Genomic DNA, 25,259 nt, shown 5'->3' on the forward strand with positions numbered 1-25,259 from the left:
TAATTCCATTTTGCTAGATAAATTGCTAGGTAAATGTCTCACCAGCCTAAAGCAATGTTTTTAAGTCAAGTAAGGCTGAAAAAAATGCTCCGTTGAAATTCTTATAATTAGTTGCCATTTTTAACCTAATTTTTGCTAACTGCCAGAACAGCTGGCTTTGTTTAAAGTCAAATCTCTTTGAGCTGGCTTTTACTGCTCAGCAACACCAACAATTTTTATAGGATTTTTACTATGCAAGAAAATATGAAAAAGAAACAACAACCAAACCTTTTGTTTTGACAATTTTTTCCCCTATTGTTTTGTCTGTTGCATGAACAAAATGCAGTTTCAGAGCAAGAAGCAATTTGGGCTTCTCTCTGGGGGACAGTTTGCTGAAATTATTTTGGCCTGAATTCTTTCTTTTCTAGAATATACTCATTTATCTGGGCTTAGATGTCTGCAGAGATACCTATTCCTTTTGTTTGCCTCCTATTTTCTGCAACCTTTATGACATGGCTTGGTTTCGAGAACTGTGCCAATTACAAAAAATAATTCAAAAGCCACCTTAATAACAGTAAAACATCTGTTTAACTGTTATTTACAACTGATTGCTTTTGGTTGGTAACTTCTTAGAAGAAAATATAAAACGAGGTTTACCAATAAATAGGTAGGATCTTTATTTTTCAAAAAAGCAAGGAGTCAAATAGCAGGAAAGAGTAAGAGATAAATAGGAAAGATAGGAAGGGAGGAGCTCTTGTTTATCTTCATGTGTAGAGGTGATGTTTAGTTTCCCTTTCCCTTTAGTTTTATCAGTATGCCTTTTGGCTTTAAAGAAAATCATATGGTTTGTGTGCTAAAATCTCAAGTGTCATTTTAAACTGGAATATATTTCCATGCCATTCAAAGTCCGAAGCTATTCTGATATGTTTAACTTGTTCTTTATAGAAAAACTGTGGCAATTTTGTTAATTATGAGAAGAGTCTGATGATTGGCCCAGACAGACTTATTAGAAAAGTGTTTTCATTTGCTATCAAAGCTCTCATCTCCTCAGCCTGAGAAAATCTAAAATCTCAACTCTGTTTTCAGCTCATATAACCTGTATAGATAATTTATCTCAAAAATTTGTAATTTAATACCATAGTTGTAAGTCAAAAATGGCTCTGTGTTTTGCTACCAGAAATCTGGGTACAACAGAGCAGCCCTGAGGACTATGTCTGCTGTAGGCCTTGGATTTTGACGCATTTTTGTGGTGCTCTGATACTGTGTGTTACAGAAGGACAGGCAAAAATTGAAATGGAGGAAAAAAGCTATTACTTCAATTTTTTTCTAGTCCATTGGAAATTTAAAAAGAACTTTCTCTTAAGACAGGTGGACCTCACTCCAGAGGAAAAGTTTGAAAGAAATGCTATCAGACAGTTCTATTGAATGAGGCATTTTGTTTCAGTTCTGCAGGAATGATGAAGTGGAAGGAGAATTCTGTTCAATCTCACACCAGAAATGTACTTTCAGACTTACACCTATATTCCTTGCTAGGCAAAATTTTCACCAAATACAAGAAAAAAATCCTTTGTCCATGACAGCAGTCAGGAAGATTAAAACCCAGTAGTAATGACAGCCTGGTTAATGGCCATTGCTCAGTGGAGGAGGCATCAAATCAAATCAATCAAATCAAATCATGGGGGGTGCTGCTGAGCGAAACAACATGAATGTGATACTTGTAATTACCCTTCTACATTTCATCTAGACTTACAGCCCACTGCAGTAAACCTTTTACAGTAACTTTTTTGCTCTTTGAAAAAGGCCTCTATGCTTCTTATTTCAGGATAAACTCTAACTTAGGTATTTTAAAGGACTTTTCAATTGTGTAAAGGGGAATAATTTAGAAAATGTCTTTTTTTGCTGTGGTCCTATTTACTCTCTAAGTTTCGACTGTGACACACAAGAATAAAACATAATCTTCTGTATAATAAAATTTTGTAATAAATAATCTTATTAGAATAATAAACTGAAAGAAATTATTTATTTTATAATGATTTTATAGCACTGATTTTATATATTGGATTAGACGCTATAACTCCTCAGCAAAGATTTCTTAACTCCTGATTAAGAGTCATGTGGAAAAGCATTCATGTAGTTAATGATAAACAAATCTATTCAGGAGGACAGAATGTTTGTAGCTAATTTATCAGTGACCTGCAACACAGTGTAAAGATTAGTTATTAGTGATGTGCAATGTGCAATGCACGGGAAACAAGCACAACTATTTTTAGATTCTTATTAATTTGCTGTGATTATAAACGTGTGCCTCTTCTGTAGCTACTGAAGACATATTTTATAGTGTGACTGAGCATTGTTTTTACACTCTCTACTCTCTGTTTTTAATTATAGTACCCTCACGTGAGTGTATCTGGAATTAGAACACTGTAGCTGTAAGCCAGCAATAGCTTAATTGTTCAAGATCCTACATAAAATAATTGTTGCTTGTGATGAGCTTTCTTTAGCAAAGATTGCATTTTCAGATTGAAGGAAGCAGGAAGTAAATGAGAGGATGCTAAAAATAATTATAATACAGAGTCAGAAGTTTTCTAAATTAAGTTGCTGAAGGCTATTTAAAATCACTCATATGCTTTTCCATTTAACACTGCCCTTCTCGTAACATCCATTTGACTAAATCAGTGCTGGCATATATCTTATGGTGCCTTAAGATTTTCAATATCCAGGACAGACATTTCAGACTACTGATTTTGGTCCTGAAAATGAACATATATGTAATTATTTGGAATTACTTAACACATTTAGTTCTTAAAATTGCTGAAATCAGGAAAGCAATCAGTTATCGCAAAAATTTAAAATTTAACAGAAATATCTAAAAGCCTTTTCAAAATATTTATTTGCTCAACAGCAATAAAACCAGATATTTGCTAAACAGCTTGATATCTGCATTTTGCCTATCCTGATAGAAGCCATAATATTTACAAAACAATTTTTAAGGCAGGCATCATATTACACCTACTGAACATTTTGACACTTCAGGCAACACCTGGCATTACAAGATATTTATAAAGCATATATTATAATGTTTAACCTCCTATGAAAAGGAGGTTAAAACTGCACTGCATAAATAGCAATAACTATTTATATTGTTTGGAAGTAATAAAATATATGATTCATCACATACTGAACATATAAATGAGGTTTTATCTTGGTAATTATGACTGAGAAATGTGTCAAGGGCATTTTTGTTAACAAAATTACTGAATGCCAGGTTTTTGAAGGTCTCTTAATCTTTTCAGTTAAAGAATATTGCTTCTGATAACTTTGATTATTTGCTGTGAGCCTGTTCTCTTCATTGTCTGAAAAGTTAATTGATTAAAATGACTCATTTTTGTAGCCTTGTGATCAGCATACCTGGCTGTGGATGCAGGTGTTAAAGCATGTAGCAGAAGACACACTTGTATTTCTGGTCTTCCCTAAAAGCAGCATGAACTCCTTTCCCTCCTTGCTGAAAGCTGTGCATGAGTTAGAGGGAATGCAACAAATACACTAACTAAATTCCAGTAAAGAACTACTCACTCATTTGGAGAATGCAATTATTAAATACTGTCTATACAGAAATGTTTTGGAAGACCAAGGCAGTGGCTGTTTCGGGTTAGAGGAAGATTGCTGACTACAAATCTGATACTGGTTTTCCATTTGAGTGCTCAGGTTCTTCTGCACGAAGTCCAAACAGAGCAAGAGAGGAACGCCCAGCCATTGGAGCTGCAGAGTAAATTGGCAAGCCAAACCAGAAAAATGGGAAGAAAAACCACAAGATTGTTAGTTTGAAGATATTGCATAAACTTCTTATTTTTTGTATGAAAAGTAAGAAATTAATATCTTTTTTACTATTTGGAAAAGGGAAAGAACTGATTGTCACCTAATTTCTTATTCTATCAAATATAAAAGAGAGCAAAAAGGAGGGGAAACGTGCAGACAAAGGAAAAGGCACTCCTTATTGCAGAAATCTAACATTCATCTCACATAAAGCCCTTGCTGAAACTCCTTATGCAACCATTTATGTGAGCACACTCAACTAAAGTAAAATTCAGCATCAGTGGCCTCACTGCTTTTCCCACCATGATCTATTAATCTTTCTTCTCTGAAGTGCTTTACTGCTTTATCTAAGGGAATGAATTTGTCACTGACACTTCCTCAGATGGCTGCCAGTTCCTTTTTCACACAGACCACTTCGATAGCAGTTGTCTCTTGGGTGAATGCTGTGTCCAGCTAGCTGAAATGTCACCCATTGCTTCCTCCTCTACCCTGCATTCTGCTTCTCACAATTCTGAGTTCATTTCCTAGGTTTTCATTCTTTCAGCTATATTTATCACAAAGTTTTCTCTCCTATCACAACTTTCTGCAAGGTCAGGTTGGCCCATTCAACTAAATATCAGGATTTCATTTTTTTTTTCCATTTTCCTTTATTCTTCTTGGTTCTTGCTATCCAAATCTATTGTAATGAGCAATAAAACAAATTAATATTTCTTCAATCAAGTCTATTTTGCCTTTGATGCTGACCTACAAGTCTTCATCTTGATCCATGGGCCTTTTTACATTTTTTCTTCCCCTATTTTTTTGAAGATGGGAAACACGAAAGTGGCTGTGGGAGTGTCTGTCTGCAAGTCAAGGTTATCCATCACGTGTGCATAAGCCCTGTAATCTTCCAGATACGTCTATTGCCTTTCAACTTGGTTGAAAATGCAGCACAAGTGCTGTTGAAATGGAAGCATGGCTGGATTCAATTTCTCAGCACTTTATAGGTGGAAAGATTGTTGATTGAGTTCTAAGTCCAAGTCCAACATTGAGTCTTCTCTTCCTTAGTTGTGTCATTTGCCTTCAACAAAATTGCCAGTTTTCAGGGCTCACACTGTGCTTCACAAAGCTTCATTATATGCTACTTGCAATACTTTTCTATGTAAGAATGAAAATCCATCACAAAATTCCCCTGAAATTTGTTTGGCTTGTATTATACAACACACCTCCACTGCTATAAACATGGAAGGACCCTCATTTACTAACACAGCTGAATAAAACACCGCTCTTAAATTCTAAGGATTTTTTTTTCTGAATAAGAAAAATGTTAAAATTGTCCTAGAGATGCATGAGCTACAGAAATTTTCCTGTGCTTTTCTTCCTATTGATTTGGATTTCTGACCAAATGCAGCAAAGGCACTGGAAGGGCTTCTGTCAGCTGAAGAAACCGAGGATGAAGATCTTATGGGGGATTTGGATTTCATAAGTGTATGAACGCTTGAGTGGGCATTGTTAATTATGGATTAAAGTGACTTGAAATTAGTTTCAGTGTAAAGTCTTTTGCCAGCTAGAACCTCATGATCTTGGAAAACGTGAGTGCTTATTCTTTTCAGATGATGGGAAAGGCCAGAAAAGTCTAGGTGCCAAATATGCAGGTTGCATATGACAAGCCCCTTATGCTAAATGTTATTTTAAAACCTGAAACATTTATCACGCTGCTTGAAAAGAATATTTTTTGTTGCTCTCCTCTGAGGAATAGCTCTCCACATTATACAGCTGCAAGGTCTTATGATTAACTTTAAGCACTATAAACTTGCAGCAGGACTAGCATTTATGTAGCTAAATTTAGCTATCGTGCTGCTGTTGGTTGCTGATAAGCTAAAATTACATCCTTTTGATTTGTCTGCCATTTAAAAAATATTTTAGAGGATTATTAAGTTCATAATCAGAATTATCACTGTCTCTCCACACTGAATTTAGGTCCTGTGGCTGACATGTGATTTCATACTTGTCTATCTTTGTTTTTACAGACATATGCTTCATAAATTTAACTCAATGAATTACTGTAAAAAAGAGTAACAAAAAGCATTCTATTTTTTGAAATTGTAAAAGCTTCTTCAGCATATTTTGTCAGAATAATGGAAAAATATGGCAGAATATTATTAATTGTCCAGCAATCCCCACCATATGGAAAATGGTAGCAATAGTTCCTATGATATTTTCTGGATGGCTGCTTATCTTCTCTGTATAAATTAATAATGTCTTTGATAAATACGTGCAAAGAGTTTTCTTGGGCAGAGAATTTCGGGAGCATGAAACCTGTTTTTACATCTAAACAACTTGCCAATGATGGGCTCATCTTCTTTTCTTATTCTCCCATTCCTATCTATCCCTTTTAGACATTTTCATAAATGTAACTCCCTAAGAAATCTCTAGTAAATCATATGCCTTTCCTTTATTTACTGAGCTAAAAGGACTCAGCAGCAGATGTCCTAGAGGTCAGCTGTTTGGTGTTTCTTTTGTGACCCGTTTGTTTGCCAGGGTGATAGCAGACCATGCTGCAGGGACAAGCGATGAACCTGTGAACTCCTTAAGATTACTGAGCAGATGTTACAGTCCACTATAGAATCTCTGGGATGCTGCAGCATTGTCCATGTCCTCTTCATCTCAGTGAACAGCCCCAGTTTGTGGAACTTTTGAAGTGGAAACACTTAGGAAGAAGGTGACAAATTTTTGTCTTCCTGCCACATAGTATGCCTAAGGTGGGATGGCAAAATGAGGCTACAGCCTCTTAGGCAAAACACTCTTGCCTGAATTTCCAACTCTTCAGACTAGAATTAAGGCATGCTAATATTCTCACATAGCAAAAGATTAAAAGATTGTGTAAGATTTGCAAATCTTAAAGGAAAAGAGTAAGGTCCGTTTACATGGGCGATTTCCAGGCTAGATTTCACAGCAGACAGGATTTACTCACAGCAGCTGTGTGCTGCCTTTCAACCTAGTGCCATAGAATCTGTATTGACTCTTTTGAGGTGCAAGAATGGAAAATATCCACACTTAAGATATTTCTAAAAGCATATGAGATTCTACTTAGCTTTGATTTGCAAGACTGTAAAATGACTTTTCAGTTTTAGAGATTCTGAACAGGTCTAAATTAAGAGGATGATTTATTTAACACATTTATACTAGCAATAGTTCTTGGTTATAAGCAGACAGTAGATTAAGTTACCACTAATAAAAGTTCTAGGCTGAAAAAGGACAAGTAAATTACTTCTGGTAAAGAAATAAATTCAGATTTAGCATTTTTTTACCTCTGGAAAATAAAGCAGATTAATACTTGTCATAGCTAATGTGGAATTTCTCAAGATATTCCAAATCATAAAACAGTCTAGCACAAGAGTCCCCTGACAATACTCTGCTCCCAAGTCCTGCCTTGAATGTGGGGATAGATTTCACTGGAAAACAATTCTCTCTTTTGTATTTTAGAAACATAAGTAAATAAGTTTTTGGGTCTCATCTTCACTAAATAGAATCATGTTGATGCTTTGGCATGAATATATCTGAGGTCTGCCTATGAATCTGAACAAAGAACTCCCTTGACATGAAAAACAACTGAAGGCTCAGAGGAAAGAATTTACCTGAGCTTAAATATCAAAGACATTTTCTTGAAAATTAGTCTTCTGTGTTCTTTTGTGGTCTGGTTTAGTTTGGTATTTAGGGGCTTTTTTTAGTGCCAAATTTTGCTATTCAAATCACTGCAAGGCAGATTAAAAAAAATAAAATTATATACTGCTGAACTTTATAGAGTAGGTGGGATAAAAATAAAATTGAGGTTAGGAATTGTCATGTATGTTTTAAGGCTGAAACAGAAATTTACAGAAATAGGGAGTTTTCTTCCTAATCTGTGAATTTATGCCATAAGTTTTTTAGCACAGACTTTAAAAGTAGCAGAGCCATATGTTTTCAATCCTAATTTGAGGATCATTGATAGAATTTGTAATAAATGCAGGTATCTTGAACAATTTTCTTGTCTTAGAAAAATCTTATTTGAAAGCTGTTTGAAGATATGATAATGACCGGTAAATATTACCTGGACACTGTAAAGAGTTTAAAGTATCAGAATGATCTTTTCTCATTGTCTGTGCTTGGTTTGTGTTAAGTGGAATGTGTAAGTGTATGTGGCCTTTACAGGGAGAAATATATATTTTTAATATATGCTGAATACCTGCTGTTTGCTGCCGCTGCTTTTTATCTCCAAGCTGTCTTTCTCTATCCTTAACTCAGCTGACTAGAGAACGGTAAGCTCTGAATATTTTATAGTCACATCTTTTAAGAAAGCATAAGAAGGCTCCACAAATTATTTGGCTACAATTTCTGTCAAGGTATCTATGTCTTCCAGTTATTTTGGTCATCTACCTTATTTTTGTCACACTGGAAATTAGGAAAAATATATCTCAGTATGTGGGCAACTTCTTTATGTTTTTTTGTAAAGACTTCATAAGTAAGAGTCCTTTTCCCTATCATATGGTGCAAGGGAGCAGACCCTAATTAGGTGAGGTGAAAGATATTTGCCTTGATCTATAAAGGCACTCAGAGCCACAGCCAAGAGGCAGTGGTCATCAGTGTGAGGAACATATACAAAACGTTAATTAATTTTGGATCAAAATATAGCTGAAGTATGCTAGCTCTGATTTGACTTCACATACATCAGAAATTTAAAACCATCTGGATTTGAAGCAAGACCTTCAGCCTTTCTGCACTTATTCACTAAAAAGCTTAAGGAGCACCAAGCCAACAGTGCTGTGTTTGGTGGCTAGCCTGAGGCCCAGCTGCCACTCCTGATGCCTCAGTGATTTTGTGCTTTTCAGAAAGTTTTCAAAAAGGATTTTTGATTTCCTTATGGCTTTCTGTTCTTTTGGAAGAGAGAACTGGATAACATGAAGTACATCTAACACATACTCTATACTAGCAAGTTCAATATGCCCAGGTATATTCCTGATTAAAGGAAATGTCCTGCACATATGGTAGTATTTGTATCAACCACCAAAATGGACAGGCTACTGATGAGCTGTTGTCATTATAGTGCAAGAGTTCTATCATCAGTACACTGCAAGGGTTCCATATTGCTAGAGTTTTGTACCTCCTTGATGTTTCCTGTAGGCAGCTCCTCTAGGCACTGACTCTGTATTATCCTTGCAGTAGTCAACCAGTCCCAGTCCCCCCAACCAACCCACTCTTTTATAACACTCTTCTTATTGGCTACAGGTGTGCCCTGTTAACATCAGGCCTGCTCCTAAGCCTTAATAATTTACCCAGCTGCAATTCTTTAGGGGGTAAGATTACTTTCTATACTACCTTTATTTACTTATATTCTATCCCCCTACAGTGAGCTGCTTATGTGCTGAACCATGACCCTCTGGAGGAGTGTGAGTTGGCCCAGGCCAAAAGCTTACCAGGGGCTGTTGACTGCAGCCAGTTCAACACAGCCTGTGGAGCATGTGTTGAACGCAGTGTCTGCTCTTGCATCCAGTTCTACCTCCCTCATGCTCTCCAGAATATTCAGCTCCCTCACCACCTTGTGGCGCAGCTGTAGGAACAGCTCACCATGGCCGTGTAGCAGCTGCTTCCTCTGCCTGCCCTCTGCTCTCCATCTACTGCATTGAACCACAGCACAAGCCACTCCACAGAAGTCATCTGTAATTTATGAATTTTTGCTATCAGTGGATTCTCAGCTCTAACATCTTCATTGACCATGTAAAATTAAGATGCACAGCTATTTTTCTAATGATTTAGGGTCAAAAGGCAACTCAGGGCAATGAACTGAATTGTCATTGAACTTTCTCAGATATCATTTGTTGCTCATCTCCTCTATACCTGGATTCAGGCATGCTTATATTTCTTATATTTGCAAGACTTTTCTTTCTCTTTTTTTTTTTTTTTTTTTTTTTTTTTCTTTCCTGAAGAGTACAATAGATCAGTCAGACAACATTATATCCACCATTGTAGGTCATACAGAATTAAAGCTGAGTAAATCCCTACAGGTGAGTGGAAAATTGACCTCTGGTACTCTGAGGTTTGGACCAGTGTTTTGGCCTTGTGTATCCTCTTCGGGCTTAAATTTGTTATTAAGTTTAAAAAACTGTATCTGACTGGTGTGTGGCCAACCTTTGTAAATGAGGCTTTTTATTTAGCCTGAAGTTATTCTTTTACCACTACTTAAAGTTTGAAGTTTTATTTCTCTGCAGTGAAACACCTCAGATTGAATGTTTTCCTGCTGGTCAGATAAAGTTCCATCTTGGCTTCCTTCCTCCATCTGGGATTTTGCCTTGCTTGTTCTTTCATTCCCTTTGATTCTTCTGCTTATCTTCTTAATTAGTTGTGATTCAGGTGAATGCAAGCTGAAGATGCTTCCCCTCTGGGAGTGCTATTCTGTCACTGGATCAGGTGCAGATGGCAGAGCCCTTGTTAACTTAATTGATTATTAAAATGCTGACATATGGAAGGAATTGCTTTCTTTCACATTTCAGCTTGGGGAAATTGTCATGCTATGTGAATAAACAACTAAGGAAGTTCTTGAAAATAAAGAGTTATCAATTTGTTAGAGGGATGCTTTTGGTCTTCTTATGCGTTCTCACCTCTCTAAAAATTGGAAGCTGGCACTTGTTACTACCATGTGGAGTTGAATTTCTTTTAAGTTATGTATGAAAGAAGTTTGTATGCAGAATTAAAGAGCTATCTTCAGTGTAGTTGGATCCTATGAAGAAAACAAAAAAAAATATAGATGCAGAAGTAGTCCAGGGAACACAAGAAAGTTGGAGAGGAGATATTGTAGACAGAACATGATTATTTTGTCACATATTATATTGTCTGAAGTTTGTACTTCCTTTATGCTATTGAAATGTTCTGATTTTCCTCACTGTGTTTATAACCAAACTGACTAAAGCTGTCATAAAGAGGTTCATTGGAACCTGAAAGTGTTGAGATTGTATTCTTCCAGCTTTCATTTCTGGTTATGTACCTCTGCTCACATTACACATTATATATATAAAGTGTTATCATCATTAGGACAGTTCATGGACTATCCTCATGCATATACCAGGACAAATTGCAGGCAGCATCTTTCTCTGATGTCAGCTTGGATCACTTGTATGTTGCATTTTCTATTAGCTTCACACTTTTTGTCATGTTGCCTCATACTTAGGGAGAACTTTCTATAATAATCAAAAACTCACTACCTTTAAATTATTAGTGAAAGTTTTCCTGTGAGAAATCTAATAGCCATTAACCCTTCAGAGAACTGATGTTGGGGCTATTATGCGGAGACTTGTCTTGTTTTTATCACAAATTTGATATGGGAAAAAAAGACCATAAACTCTTTGGGATGGAAAATAAACTCTTTCATATGTAGGTTTTACAAGAGTTGATGTAGGAGGATCCTGGTCACATAGTATTGCAAGAACTTACAGCTTTCATCTTCTCCTGTGAACAAATGAATACGAAAATCTGCTCCCAGAGTCTTTCTTTTTTTCATAGTACCTAATAATTAAACAAAACTGAGAAATTTAAATTGAAAATTTCTGTCCAGGTTTTACTTTGCTGCTTAAAGCAGCATGCCCATGTATGACTGTGTAGTGATTTTAAACTGAGTTGATACTGGGTGAATGAGTACCTGGCCAGTTGGAAAGGGAATCTAGCAGTGCCATGTTTTCCGTGTTCTGGCTGAAGGCCACAATGAAGACTTCCCAAAGACTTTTCTAGTCCAAACTGAACACTCCCAACTCTCTCAGACTGTCTCCATAAGGGAGATGCTCCAACTCGCTGCTCATCTTCATGAAAGTTTCCCATAACTGCTCATTGGAAAGTTCCTGCTTGAAGATGAATATCATCACACATAATAAATGCTGTTATAATATGAGCAAATGAGTAACAGTGTTTACTGTTGCTCATGTAGTTATGGAGCTGTCATATATTCTCTGAGAACCTTAAACCCTGGTGGTTTCTCTTTATCTACCGGTGGTAGTCAAACATGAATTATTAAATTTCAGATGCATATTTTCTCTCACTAATTCTTCCTGAGAAGAATAGGAAGTAGTGAAGAGGACAGTGAACAATTTCAAAAATGGATTCTGCAAAGCTACCCAGACTGTCCAGCTCTCCTGGCCAATGGAAAGGAGCTGTTGGCAGAGGTTCCAATCAAGGCTGGCCAGGGAAATTGAGGCCCACTACTATACTTGGGACCCTAACCCATGCAAAGAATTATTAGTTTCACTCTAAAAAATGTTGCTATGAAAGAATTTAATGTACATGCCATGATATCAGAATGTTCAAATTAAAAGCACACTTCCACAGTGCTGTATGTACACTGCAGGTATCCTCAGGGTGAGACCAGTCCATATCCCTGAAGGTTGTAGCAGTATACATGCAAACAGTTGGTTTGCAAACAAAGCTGAACCAGTTTTGTTCTCTAATGATACAGCACAATCTGAAATGTGGCATAATTAGATATTTGAGGAATCTTGTTCTCTGTTTAAAGTGAATGGTCTCTTTATCATTGAGTTTAGTGTGATTAGTGTGTAAGACTCATGCTGAGCTGGAACTAAGCCCTGTTTTTTTAGCAAAGGAAACTCAGTTTCCTTGATGTATTTTAAAATAATTAAGGGGGTTTTGGCACTGAAATTTGAAAATAAATTCAATATATTCAATATATACAAAAGATGAATTTTTTATGCAGTTTGGTTTAATATTTATGCAGCTTGAAGACGATTGTATTTTTGACATATAGGTCTTTTCAGTGTGGTTACAGATTGAACTGTGCCTGTTTTGCTATCATTTACAAGAAGTTCTGGTTGTCTATCCTTTCTGGAAAAGAATAATTCCATCTGTTTTGAAGAGAGAGGAAAGGAAGTATCCTACTCAAAATCATGCAGCAAATCAGTTATAAGCAGGGAATTAACCAAGGTCATAACTGAAAAGAATGCTCACACTACATATTTAATAACTGATCATTTTTTCAGCTAATGGATTAGATCTGGTATTTACGGATGCTTGGAATAAATCCATATAAATTATTCCTCATAGTAAGAGGATGTGAGTGTGGCCAAAGGCAAAAAAACCCCAAAACTCAAAACCCTCCAAGGGAAGCAAAGAAGGGTGGGAAAGGCTTCCTCAAGCTGAAAAAAACTTGTCACACATAGCATGTTATGTAGTGAGGAAAGTGGCAAAAATATTTAGTGCTGGATGTGATTCGCTATGGGGTATAATCATGGTTTTCATAGGAGGCAGATGCACATTAAGCAAAATAGACATGCATGATAGTGATTTAAAAAATAAAAAAATGCTGACAAGAATTCTGTATGTTCTGTGGAAATGCACTGCTGTGGAAATGCTCTTCTGTCATTGTTCTTGTATCCCACTTCTCTTTCCAGGTTCACTTAAATGACTGTCTTGTATGAGATGTTCTCTTCCATTTAGGTGGAAGTTAGTGAATAATTCAATTTACTTGACACATCTAGCCTCTACCACTTTAGCTTTCCAGCAGCACAGCATGATACCTATAAATTTACTTATTAAAACTTAAATGGCTTTCTCTATGCTTGAATATATGGAAATAATGTTCTACATTCACAAAAAAAGCTGTTTTCCTCTTTTCTTCAAGTGTTAACTATGTATTGTTAGAAATTCAAATATGTATTATGTTGTTTATTTTTGTAATCAGAATTAAAGTAAGAGGTGCCAGTGAGCTTCATTCTGATGACTGGCTAGATTTTAGGAAAAAATATAAATCATACAATTTAGTAATATCAAAATCATATAGCATTTTATATAATGAATATATAATGAGTAAAATCAGTAAAAAAATTGGTGATCTTTCATCTATCATATCTATCTATCTATCTATCTATCTATCTATCTATCTATCTATCTATCTATCTATCATCTATCTATGCACATAATTGTTTCTTTCCCTTTACTGTTTAAACTCTAGTAACTTTTGAATCTGTCTTTTTATTCCTGGAGTCATGTGCTACATTTCTATTCATACAAACTATAAAGTCTGAAAGAGAGGGTCCATTTCCCTCTCAGTTTAAGGTAGCACATATATCTTCACTTCCATGTTCATCACAATGAACTGATATTTAATACTTGAAATAGCTTTTCAAAGAAGATGATTTATGTATATATCCTCAGATTAAAAGCATTTTTTGAAATCGTCAGTTTCTGGGCTCCCTTTACCAAGAGAACAGGATTTTCCTCAAAACCTGGCAACAGGGCCAGAAGGCAACACAAAAGAGATGGAGGAATGTGAGAATGAAGGACAGAAGGAAGTGCCAAGGGAAAACAGCTGTTAGATGAGACTTCAAGGGAAACTTGAAAAGACTGACAGATGTGCTGCACTTGTCAGAATTCAGAAAGCCCTCCATGGACTGAAATACAGCACTCCCCTGCTTAATAAGGTCAGACTGCAACTCTGCATGCTTTCTTTTCTTTTAGATAAGACTCAGGGTACCTGAATCTACCCCTCTGCCACATCCATCCTCTTCTTTTCCATTATGTTTGAACATGTCACAGCTTTAGACCATAGTTTTACCTGAAAACAAAACTAAGGGCTGACACTCAACTCATGATCCAAAATACAAGGTTTTTGTTTGTTTGTTTGTTTGTTTTTTTCTTGTTTTCTTTCTTTCTGGTGTGGTAGGGTTTGAATGACAACCTCTGTTACTAGTCTCAATTTTTCTGGTTATATTTTAATAAAATTGTCTCTGTCCATAATAGAATTGACTTTTACATTACTGTCCTGTTTTCAGCTAGGGTAGAGATAATTTCTTCTCTGTAGCTGTTACAATGCTGTGTTTGGTATACTATATTGAGGATGGTGTTGATAACACACTGATGTTTTGGTTTTTTGCTAAGTCATGTTTATCTTAAGTCAAGACTTGCAAGTATCATAGTTTATATAAATATTGAATGCGTATATACTTCTGTGAAATATGAGATGCTTTTATTTTGGAGATTGTTTCTAAACTACAGAATTAAAATGTTGTCCTAAGGTTCTCATCAATCTAATCCATTAGTCCCTTAGTTAAAAAAGAGGTCTGTTTTGTACATATATGTAGAGTGAGCATTCTTTTCAGTTGTGAGCTCGGTCAATTCCCTGCTCACAACTGATTTGCTGCATGATTCTGGGTAGGACACTTCCTTTTTTCTCCTCTTCAAAACAGATGTAATTCTATTTTCTTTTTTCTTCATAGCACTTTAGCTCTATCAAATAGAGAAGTGTTGAGAAGTAGTATTTTTATTCATTTTTCATTTTGGCCTTTTTTTAAAGATAGACTTTAATTCCAAACATACTCTTCTAAGTATATAAACATTTAAAACTTGACCAATAGATATAGATTATTACCAGCTGAAATATTGGAATAGCTAATCCACTGTTCAAAGGAGCTTATTGAACAAGAAATTTAATATAATTTAAGCAGGAAAATTTCAGTGTATCAGATTATCACAAGATGAAATATAGGAAATGGTGGGAAGGGCAACAGGAGTAGTTGACTTCTTTTCTGAAGAAAGTTTGGGAAAGTTCTTTCTCTTCATTTGGAATACATGTAATTAATTTGGAATTCCTTTAATTTCAGGCAGATTGTAAAACCATTCTTACTGCAGCTATTTACAGTAAAACCTCTGAATCTCCAAAGTTTACTTGCTGAGTGATAAGGGCATTTATTCCATCTCTGAAAACTTTCTCACAGTGTAGCTTCACATTCTGAAACCCTTTAATCCTTTGTGTACCACATCTTACCCTTTTCTCCAGTTCATGCTCTCCCATTTGTGATGGTGTTCCCTCAAAACAAAAAGTCACTTGCCCCAGTGAGACAAATTGACTTCAGCTTGGTGTAGAGTATCCAGAGCCAGATTTGTGCTTTGAGTAGTCTCTTCTCACTTGTAGGAAAACAGTTTTTGATAAGGAATTTACGGAAGTACTTTGATATCTCTGTATAAAAAATGCAGATCTGCCTGTTATAAAAATAAATTCACTTTGTAAGCAGCTATGTATATTGAAGTTATAAGGATAGGCTTTATGTTTAATAGGATGCTCATTTAGGAAAAAAAAAGTAGATCAATAAAAATAACTTACCACAGTAGTTTGAGGATTGTCATACATGCAGAGCAGAAAATGTGATAAGCTTCTGGCAAAGAGTGACTTTGTGATACTGTTTATTTTTTTCAGTCAAGGAAAAAATGCTTTTTTTTTCATTCAGAAATAAACTCTTTCCAAAGTTTTTAGACATAATATGCTGGCTTTTGTGCATTTTAGAAGATGTGTTTGAGCTTGTTGAGGTATCTTTCAAAGAAGAGGTATAATCAGGGGTGGCTTACAGACAGACTCTCTGGAGAAAGATTGAAGGATGTGTTAAATTTAGAATAAGGACTACCAGTTTTACACCATTTTTAAATACTACCAATATTTATTCCAGCACATAAAATTGTTGCAAGCCTGTGGAAATTATAAGTATGCACAATATTATTTCTATGTAGAGTAATATCCACACCATAGTAACATGTGCAGTGTGTATCTACACTCTTATAATAGTTTGAAATTAAGGTAGGCTGAATATTAAGATGCAATGGCTTATTTTCAGACTGCCAACCAGCAAAACACCAATTTATTTTGGAGAGATTTAATGTCTCACTTGGCCAGCATGTCTGTCTATGTGTGAGTGAGTGGGTGTTCAGTTTTGTTCTGATGGCTTATCATTTTCTTTCTGATTAACACCAATCAGCTAAGTTCTGTCCTTGCACCTAGATGCCTCTAGGCAAAGAATGCAAGGGGTCTTTTTTTTTGCATTTATTCTTATTGATGTAAAACAAGAAACTGCATGGATGTTGCCCTACATGTATAGGATATGCACACAGAATGCAGCTTTGGACACATCACGTGGAGCTGCAGCTCTCCTGTATGTCCTGCCGGCTCCAGCAGTTGCTTTGTCATGTGTTATTTCTGATTTGCAGTGTGGGGTTTTAGGATTTTTGTAGTCCTTCATTTTTCTCTCCAAGAGGAGCTGAGGAAGGGCAGAGGAGGGTGCTAAAGGCAGGTGGCATTTCAGGGAAAGGGAAAGCCATAAAGCAGCAGTGCCCGTGCCAGGTGGGCAGCACAGCTCCTCGATGTCCCTCTGCAGCACTCCTGTCACCACAGCATCTCCAGGGTGCCCCAGGCCTAAAGGCAAAGGCATGGATGATGTCTTGTAGAGGAGATCTCCACACACACAGAGCTGCTCCCAGGGCTGCTACGGGGGGTGACTGGCCCATAGGAGGCTCATCCACACAAACATGAAGGAGCACAGACTGCAGTGGCAGGGAGAACAACCTCAACAGCCCAGTCGGAGGCAGGGACACTGTCCTGGCTCCTTCCAGGAGAGCGTCAGCACTGGTTGTGAAGCACTTCAAGTCAACAAGAGCAGGCCTCAGGAGGACTGTGCAGACTGAGTGACATTGGAGGGTACAGTGAAAAGCATTTAGGGATTGTTCAAAGATTAGTATGGGTTGTTCGAGGGAAGGAACCAAAGGTGAGGAAACAGAGGGATGAAGGTGATTAGAGGAGGATCAGGCAAGGCAAAGTAAAAGGATAAGAGGTTAAAAGGGTCTGGATGTGTTTAAACTGGACTTGTTGCTACCCTTGTCTCACAGTGTCCTGCTCCCAGTCACTGCCATCTGGAGTAAACTCAATTTCTATTTTCCTGGGTGAGAGGTCTCTGTTCCTCATGCATCTGTGTTAGAGGAGATCTAGATGTCAGTAACTGCAGTTGGAACAGCTTTCCAAGGGCTGGGGCTTCTGGGACCAGCACCTGGAGTGAGGATATGCATATCTGCTGTGGTTGCTGGTAAATAAACTGGACTAGCTCCCAAGTAGGTTAAGTAGTTTGGTAGCCACGCTTTCAGGTGCTTGTTAGTCAAGACAGATGTGTGTCTGGGGAGAGGCTGACTGCTGGAAGGATGGGTGCATTGGGTACATGCCAGCTACTGGGCAGATTGTGGAGTTTGAGAATTGCTTAAGACACTCATCTGTATGCACCTGTGTGATGTTTGCAGAGTTGACATGATTTCATGCAAGTCTATAATTTTCTTTGAACTGGACGTGCTAACTCACATATATTGAATCGTGTGTACAGCATGTAACCCAGCCATACAGTTCTTTTAAAAAATACTTTTTGCTAGACTTGGAAGCCTGAATTCTTCTGCCATCACAAGTCTTCCCATTTTCTCTATTTATTCTATTAATCTTTCTGTGCATCTGTTTAATAGATCTTTTCTGACCATTAGTCATTCCAGCTGTGCTGGCTCCAACTAAGGTGTCATCACCAACTAAGGTGCACACTGAACTTTGAATTGGTCTTTTTATGGTGTCACCAGGTGATGATATCAAATATAGTACTTTTTTCAAGATACTCCCCCCCACCAATTCCTAATCAAAAATGCACCATTATATTCACCAAGAAGATAGCTGGTAAAATATTCTTCTACCAACAAACTGAAAATAGCTGAAATTGTTAGAGATTACAATGCAATTTAAAAAAAACATATTAGAAAAAAATAATAAAAAACCCAGTAAAAACTAGAAAAAAATCAGATAAAAATTTATCATTTGAAAATAATAATTCAAGTGTTCTATAAAAATTTTTCATGTTTCCAATAACCAAATAGAAGCATCATCTGTTGTATTCCTTTATTTTTCAGTGTCAACCAAGATGAATGAAACCTTGCCTCTACTATCAAAGAAAATTCAGAGTTAAAAAAATAAAGAGAAAGAAGAAGGTCGCATGAGGATATATTTGTCCCCATAAAATACTTAAACAAAAATGAATGTTATTTTTTTTTTTTCTGCATACATGAAGATTTTGTCTGCTGCACAGTCTGTGGGATATCTTGATTCCTGTTAGAAGGAGATATCTTCTTTTGGGAGTCTGGGTCCCAAGAACTAGCATCCAGCTGTTGGGCATGCAATTTTGGAGGAAATTTGTTGGTGAAGAGGTCAAGCTTCCAGTGGGGCTATATGGGACTATTGACAGAGAACTCAAAGTGGGCACCACAGGTTGCTGAAGCTGGTCATTGCCCAAAAATTAGTTACCATACAGTGCTAGTATTTAAAATTCTTATGGGTTCCACCAGAGACTGTTTTTTCCAAATCACATGTGATTTATTTTCTCCCAGTTTTCAGTAACTTCCAACTGTAGCTTATTGACATCAGTACATATGTATTGATATATTTTAATGCCCAAAATTAGCTTATAAGATAGACGGCTTCTTTTTCTTTGCTAGACAAAAATAAAAAAATGAGGTAAGAAATTAATTCTTCATTTTTAAGTATTACTAGAGGGGAGAGAGGAAGCTTTTTGAACCTCAAACTAAAGCTATTTTTGGGAACTGGAATTCTTTTGCTTAGTTTATAATAATACTTAGTGTGTGCTTGTACTTAGTAAGAGATGCTTCAGGAAAAACTCTTGACATACTTTTATATGAAGATTGTTTCCTGTGAGAAAAGGCTGTAAGAACTTTTCAAAGCTAAGTAAGGGCTAACATGGACCACTTGAAAGAGGAGAGAAAAGTCTGTTCATGCAGCAGATTCTACTGCAAACCGAGGGTCAGAGAAATCGAGAATGAGAGGACGAACCTTCACTCTTACCATCCCAGTTCCAAGGTAGGGAAAAGAATGGCTGTGCCTCAGATAGGAGGAGTTAACTTGCTGCTGCTTCTTTCTCAGAACACAGGTGAAGGAAAGCTGCCAGTTCTCTTTACAGCTCCTCTTTGGCTGCCTAAATTACATTCAGCTCAATTCCAGCTCCCCAAGACTAGAAGCTATTCACTGCAAGAAAAGTCATACTCTTTTAGAAAAATATAGGACATTTCCCCCCTTGTTTCTATTTGTTTAAGGAAGATATGAAGTGACTGAGAGGCTGGAGGGAAAACAGTGATAGAAGTGGGGAAAACCCTAGGAAGAGAGACATATACAAGAATAAGAAACCATGCTCTCTCCATTTACAGGAATACATGAGAAACATAAACATGCAATGACATTTTAATTTGATTTCAAACCTTTTTAAGTGCTCAGTTATGAAGAAATTGGAGTTTGTGAGAGGGATTAAGCATCAGGTGTCCTTGCTGAAACCTCCTCAATTTGCAGAAGCTGACTTTTAAATTGTTTTCCTTACCCTTTTGGAGAAAGTAAAACCTCTTCCTTCAAAGCTGCCACAGTGTGAAGACTTGCTGTTCCACATCAGATCTACATCTACCTAAGCCATCTTCATGTATATGGAGTAGTACATGTCCTGAGAAATTGTGATTATTTTTCTTTGAGTTGGCACATGGCTACACCAGTTCTAATGTGCTCTTGGTAAGTTTTCTTGCTTTTAGCATTGTATGCTAGGCTGGAGTATGTGTATCATCTCTTCTAAATCACATTTCAATTGCAAAAAATAAAATTATGCACAATTTTAATTATGCAGAGATGCAACATATCTTTCTTGCCTGCTTGAACTCTACATTTATTCAGGTACATTATCTGTAATTACTGTACTGGCTTCTCATACCAAAACATCACAAAACTATGGTTAGGATTTAATCATGTATATATAATTCTTTCAGCAGACACATCATATGAAACACAGAATTCCATGTGATACTCTAGTACTCCCTCCAGCCTGAATGTTTCCATTGCAAGAGTCTTACTTTTGGTTTCCATAGAAACCTTTTGCTACTGAATGTAATTTCATTATTAATTGACTGTTCCTGTGTTTTGTTTTGCAGTTTTGGGTCAGTTTTACAAATGCCAGTCAGTTCTGAATTTTGCAGTTGACTCTCCCTTATGGATTGTCTTTCTACATCTGCTGCCTTAAAAAGGAGAAGGAGATCTAAAAGACTAACTCAATAGTCCTCTTGAAGTTGGATAGGCTGCCCTATCAGCCAAATTTGATGTACTTTCAGGGTAAAGTAGCTTCATGAAAGGTTTGACCTATTGTTCTCATATTCTACTTGGTCTCCCTCTCTGACATCTGAATACATAGATTTGTGTGTGTGTGTTTCTGTGTTTATATAGACATATCTGACCTTCAGCTGGAGATGCACTGAGGAGAAAATCAAACATGCAAGATTGCAAGTGTTTGGTTTCAATTTTCTGTGGATAATTCCAATTGTAGCTTTTCTGGAGTATGGAATTGTTTCTTATTGAATTCATAAATTAAAGAAAAGTTCAGTTCTTGGGAACATTTGGTCCTTCCAACAGCTAATCTGAGCTAATAAGATTTGTCAAAGCAAAGTGTCATTTCTCAGTCTAAATATAGTCTTTTCTCAGTTTCTAAGGGAAGTGCCTTTATTGCATCCTGTGGCTTTGCACTATTATTACTACCTGGCATTGTGTGTAACTGGACAAAAGGAGTGGTCCATTCCCTGGAGCAGACCCAGCTCCACACAGCTGTAGCTCAATGAAACATGCTCCCTGCCTAAAACTGAGATAAACTGCTCTGGATTTCAAATCTCAATAACAATTGCTCATGCATTGATACTGGGCCTTCTGGAGCAACTGCAGAGTAGATCAATCTGTCTGTTGGACACATCAGCAAATAAAGCAGAAAAGAGATGTCATGGAATGCAAAATTAATTTTTTTTCATGCCTTTCAAAAAAAACCTTTGTAGAGCAAAGCGGACTGTCTCAAGTTTTATTTTTTCCCTCTAGTACAATTGGAATTAGATTTTAGATTACTGATAAATAGAAATTAGAATTCTTTTATGTTCTTGCTCAAATAAAATGCAGTTATATCTTTTTGACAGGTGTCATGAAACAGGGTTGAGAAGCAATCATGCTCAGTGTCCAGATGCTCCTGCAGAATGTGGATCTGCTTGTTGACCAGAGGCTCCCTTTGATGGCTTTAGAGACACAGTATGGCATACATGGTTTGGATCTTAACTTTGTCTGAAATCCTGGGGAAAAAAAATCTTTCGGAGTCTATTTATAATCTTATAAATAGACTTATTTTGGATTCAGTATAAGTCTGAGTTCTATTTTGACTGAATTGGCTTCTTTTACCCTTCCCAAAATTGTTAAAATTTTATAAGGCACTAAGTGAATTTAAGATGTATGCCTCCCTTTTGAAGTTTACAGGTGCTGCTGTGTCATCCATTCCAAGCAATGCTTGCCATGCCCTTATTTTAATAAAAACAATTTGGGTATTTAGAGTAGGGAAATGACATAACCTTGAAAGATGATCACCTTTCTACTGCAAAGGAGAATAATCTGTTATTGCTCACTGACCAATTCACCCACACGATTTCACATACTATATTAAAAGCTTCTAGTAGCATTTAAGGTATTCAACTTTTCTTAATAAAAGTTTACAGAGAGAATTTTTTGTTTAGCTGGAATTGAGCTTGTCTTGCTAAAACACAGGAGAAGTTTCAGCTCATTTATCTTCAACCACCTAAAATTTTGATGTCTAAGCTGCACAATTTTTCTAGATTTCCTCTATAGCTAAGAGCTAAAAAAAGAAATTTCAGATAATGATTTTTCTCAGATAAAATGTGTCTCAGGTGAGATAGATTGATTTCTGGACATACAGATGTATTTTTTTTCCCTTTTCTGTTTAACAGAGGGAGTCTACATGAACAACTTAAACTAGACATAGAACTTTTGGCAAACTGAACTAAGATGATGCTAATTTTAGGCATGCATCTTGAATTCATTTTGGTATATAAACTAGACAGAGTTTCTACTCTGTAAATAGTGCTCTGTGTGTTGCTGTGTAGGAAAAAAAAATTCTTAAAGGATAGAAAATTTGCAAGAAAGGCAGAAGTGAGGAAAAGGGAGAGGGGAGAGCATGACTTAAAAAAATAGAGAATTAGGTAAGCCATTCTATTTCCCCTTGTTCTCTCCATTTCCTGAGACAGAGTGCTCTGTACTTCAGCTGCCCTTTGCCCCAGAGGAATTCTGTGATTTCCCACAAGAGAGCAATGGTCAGCAGAGGAGCCCAAGTGATGTGAAGCAAGCTGAAAGGTCACTGTCACACACATGTGAACACTTTGTACCACACTGGCTGCTTTGGCTGATTTGGAATTCATCAGAGATCCATGAAAATGTCTGGTTCTCTCTCTGGAACAGTTTGGTGCAAAACATGCTCATTCTCTTATCAGTTTGCTTCAGTTTTAAAGTCTTCAAAATTCTGTCAGAAGTTTCTTCTTAACCTCTTAAACTTCTAGATGCTTAAAAATGTTCCTCAAACTGCTTTAGGATGCTTAAATCTTCATTTATGGCAGAGATTTGAAAAACTTCTTCCAAATACTAGCATGAGAGACAGTAAGGGGAGCTGTGGGAGCATAACTTTTTTTATTTTCTAGGAGAAATGTCATCGTTTTCAACGTTTCAGACTGAAACATCAAGGAAAAGAAAATTAAAATGGAAACTGCTAGTATAATCAGTAGGCTTAAATAATGTGTAGAATAAGCATTAGTAAATTTAAGGGACAAGTTTTACACAATGAATATATAACAGAAAATCTCATCAGAGTCAGCGAAAATTGCCTAATTTTAACCAAGTTGTGTGTTAAATCCAGATTATATGTTCCTTGCAAGCTTTTATTCTGCAGAGAAAGAATCAATACTTAGGAAACTTGGAAAAAGATCCAGATTTTCTCTATTTTAATGTATCTTACCTTTTTAGTTTTATCAAAGATGAGAAAATTCATATGCGATCCTTAGGCATCTAAATCAGGGTTTTACAACTTTATTACATGTAATGAATTTGGTCAGGAGAGTTTCCATATCCTCCATGTTTTCTGGGCAAAGAATAACTTTAATAAATTAAATTTGAAAAGAAGGCACATCTTTTCTTTGCTATATCCCTTATAGCAACCTGACTTGAACACTAATAAAATGCCAGAAAACTTGAAGTGATAATGAAATCTGGCTGCTTGCCAGTGCCACTGACTCAACTGAGTGCAATGCTAAATCCTATGTGGGAGCCTATGGCACAGTGACAGAATTACTGTCAGCTTGGCAGGAACAGCATAAACAGACCTATGGACTGAGACTACACAAGGGTGCACAAGAGAAGTGTAAACAACTTGACTTCAAGAATCCCAGCTGAATAACATATCATGTTCTACTACAGTTACATTGAATGTAACCTTCACAAAGGATAAAAGCCACAGTGAAGGTGGCAGGTTTCTCATTTCTTTGTGCATCAAACACAGAGAAGGAAAAAAATGATGTTGTTTTAAAAGAAATCAAACCCCTCTACTCTCCTCCACTCTTGCACACATACACACAAACCAAAAACAACAACAATGACAGGAAGAAAAAAAGCTTATACAAATTGTCCTAATTTGCACTGGTAATTAAAATATTCTTCTATTTAAATAAAATTCTAAATAAATTCTGGCTTTATGACTTTGCTATCTGACCCCAGGGACAAAAAAAGTTAGCTGTTTTTTCAAGCATGCCAGGTAGGAAAGGGCAGCTAATGATGTGCATTTGCTGTCTAATGATGACTGTGGTGTTCTCAGAGAAGTAACAGCCAATTGTACAGAGATACCAGAATTATTTTGTTTGGTAAGCTTAACATCAATATGATGCATCACTGTTTGGTATTGATAGCCCACCCTTGAAACCATTTCTTAGGCCATATTGGAATGTGTCAGCTTTTGTTTTGCCTAAATATTATGAAACACATTTGCAAATGCTTTTACATTTTATGATCAGTTAATGATTCAGCAGGTATAGAAGGAATGACAAATAAAGTACTTATCATTTAAGAAAACACCTCTATTTTTTGAGTGCCAAACTGTCACTGTTACAGCTGCAAGTGTTTCCACTGAAACTATTGAGACTGAAAACTATTTCATGTGACCTGCCTGCAGGTTTAACTAACAGCGCCTACAGATAGAGACAGCACCTGCTGGAAGCCACTCAGGTGTGCTGAGGCAGGCTGCCCTGATGTACATCCTTCAAAACAAAATACTTTGACTTCATGCCTGTGTTCTGAAAGCCCACACCATAAACAGTCTGCAGGCAGGAGGCTGAGAAACACTGTTGTACTGCGTCTTATTTGAAATATAGTTAGCATTTTCAGATTTGAGGCTAAGAAACTATTGACCCACTGGAGAGATCCTTTAAGCTCCTAAGAGTGAGTTATATATTATAATCTGCACCTTGCTGCAGTTATTTTATCCCTTAAGTGGCATTGACATAATTTTAGTTATATATTTTTCAGATTGATTATTTTCCAGAGTTGTACTTGCCACTTAGCTCTAGAAGCAACCCATATAACTCAATTAGTCTGAAATAATAAAATTATAGAAAGGTTTGAGTTAGAATGGACCTTTAAAGATCTAGTCCAGCTCCTGTGCAATGAGCAGGGAAATCTCCAACTTGATCAGGTTTCTTAGAGCCCCATCCAGCCTGACCTTGAGTGTTTCCAGGGATGGGACACCTACAATTTCTCTGGCCAA

Source organism: Melospiza melodia, chromosome 4 (genome assembly GCF_035770615.1).
Source record: "Melospiza melodia melodia isolate bMelMel2 chromosome 4, bMelMel2.pri, whole genome shotgun sequence".
In the NCBI taxonomy this organism is placed as follows: Eukaryota; Metazoa; Chordata; class Aves; order Passeriformes; family Passerellidae; genus Melospiza; species Melospiza melodia.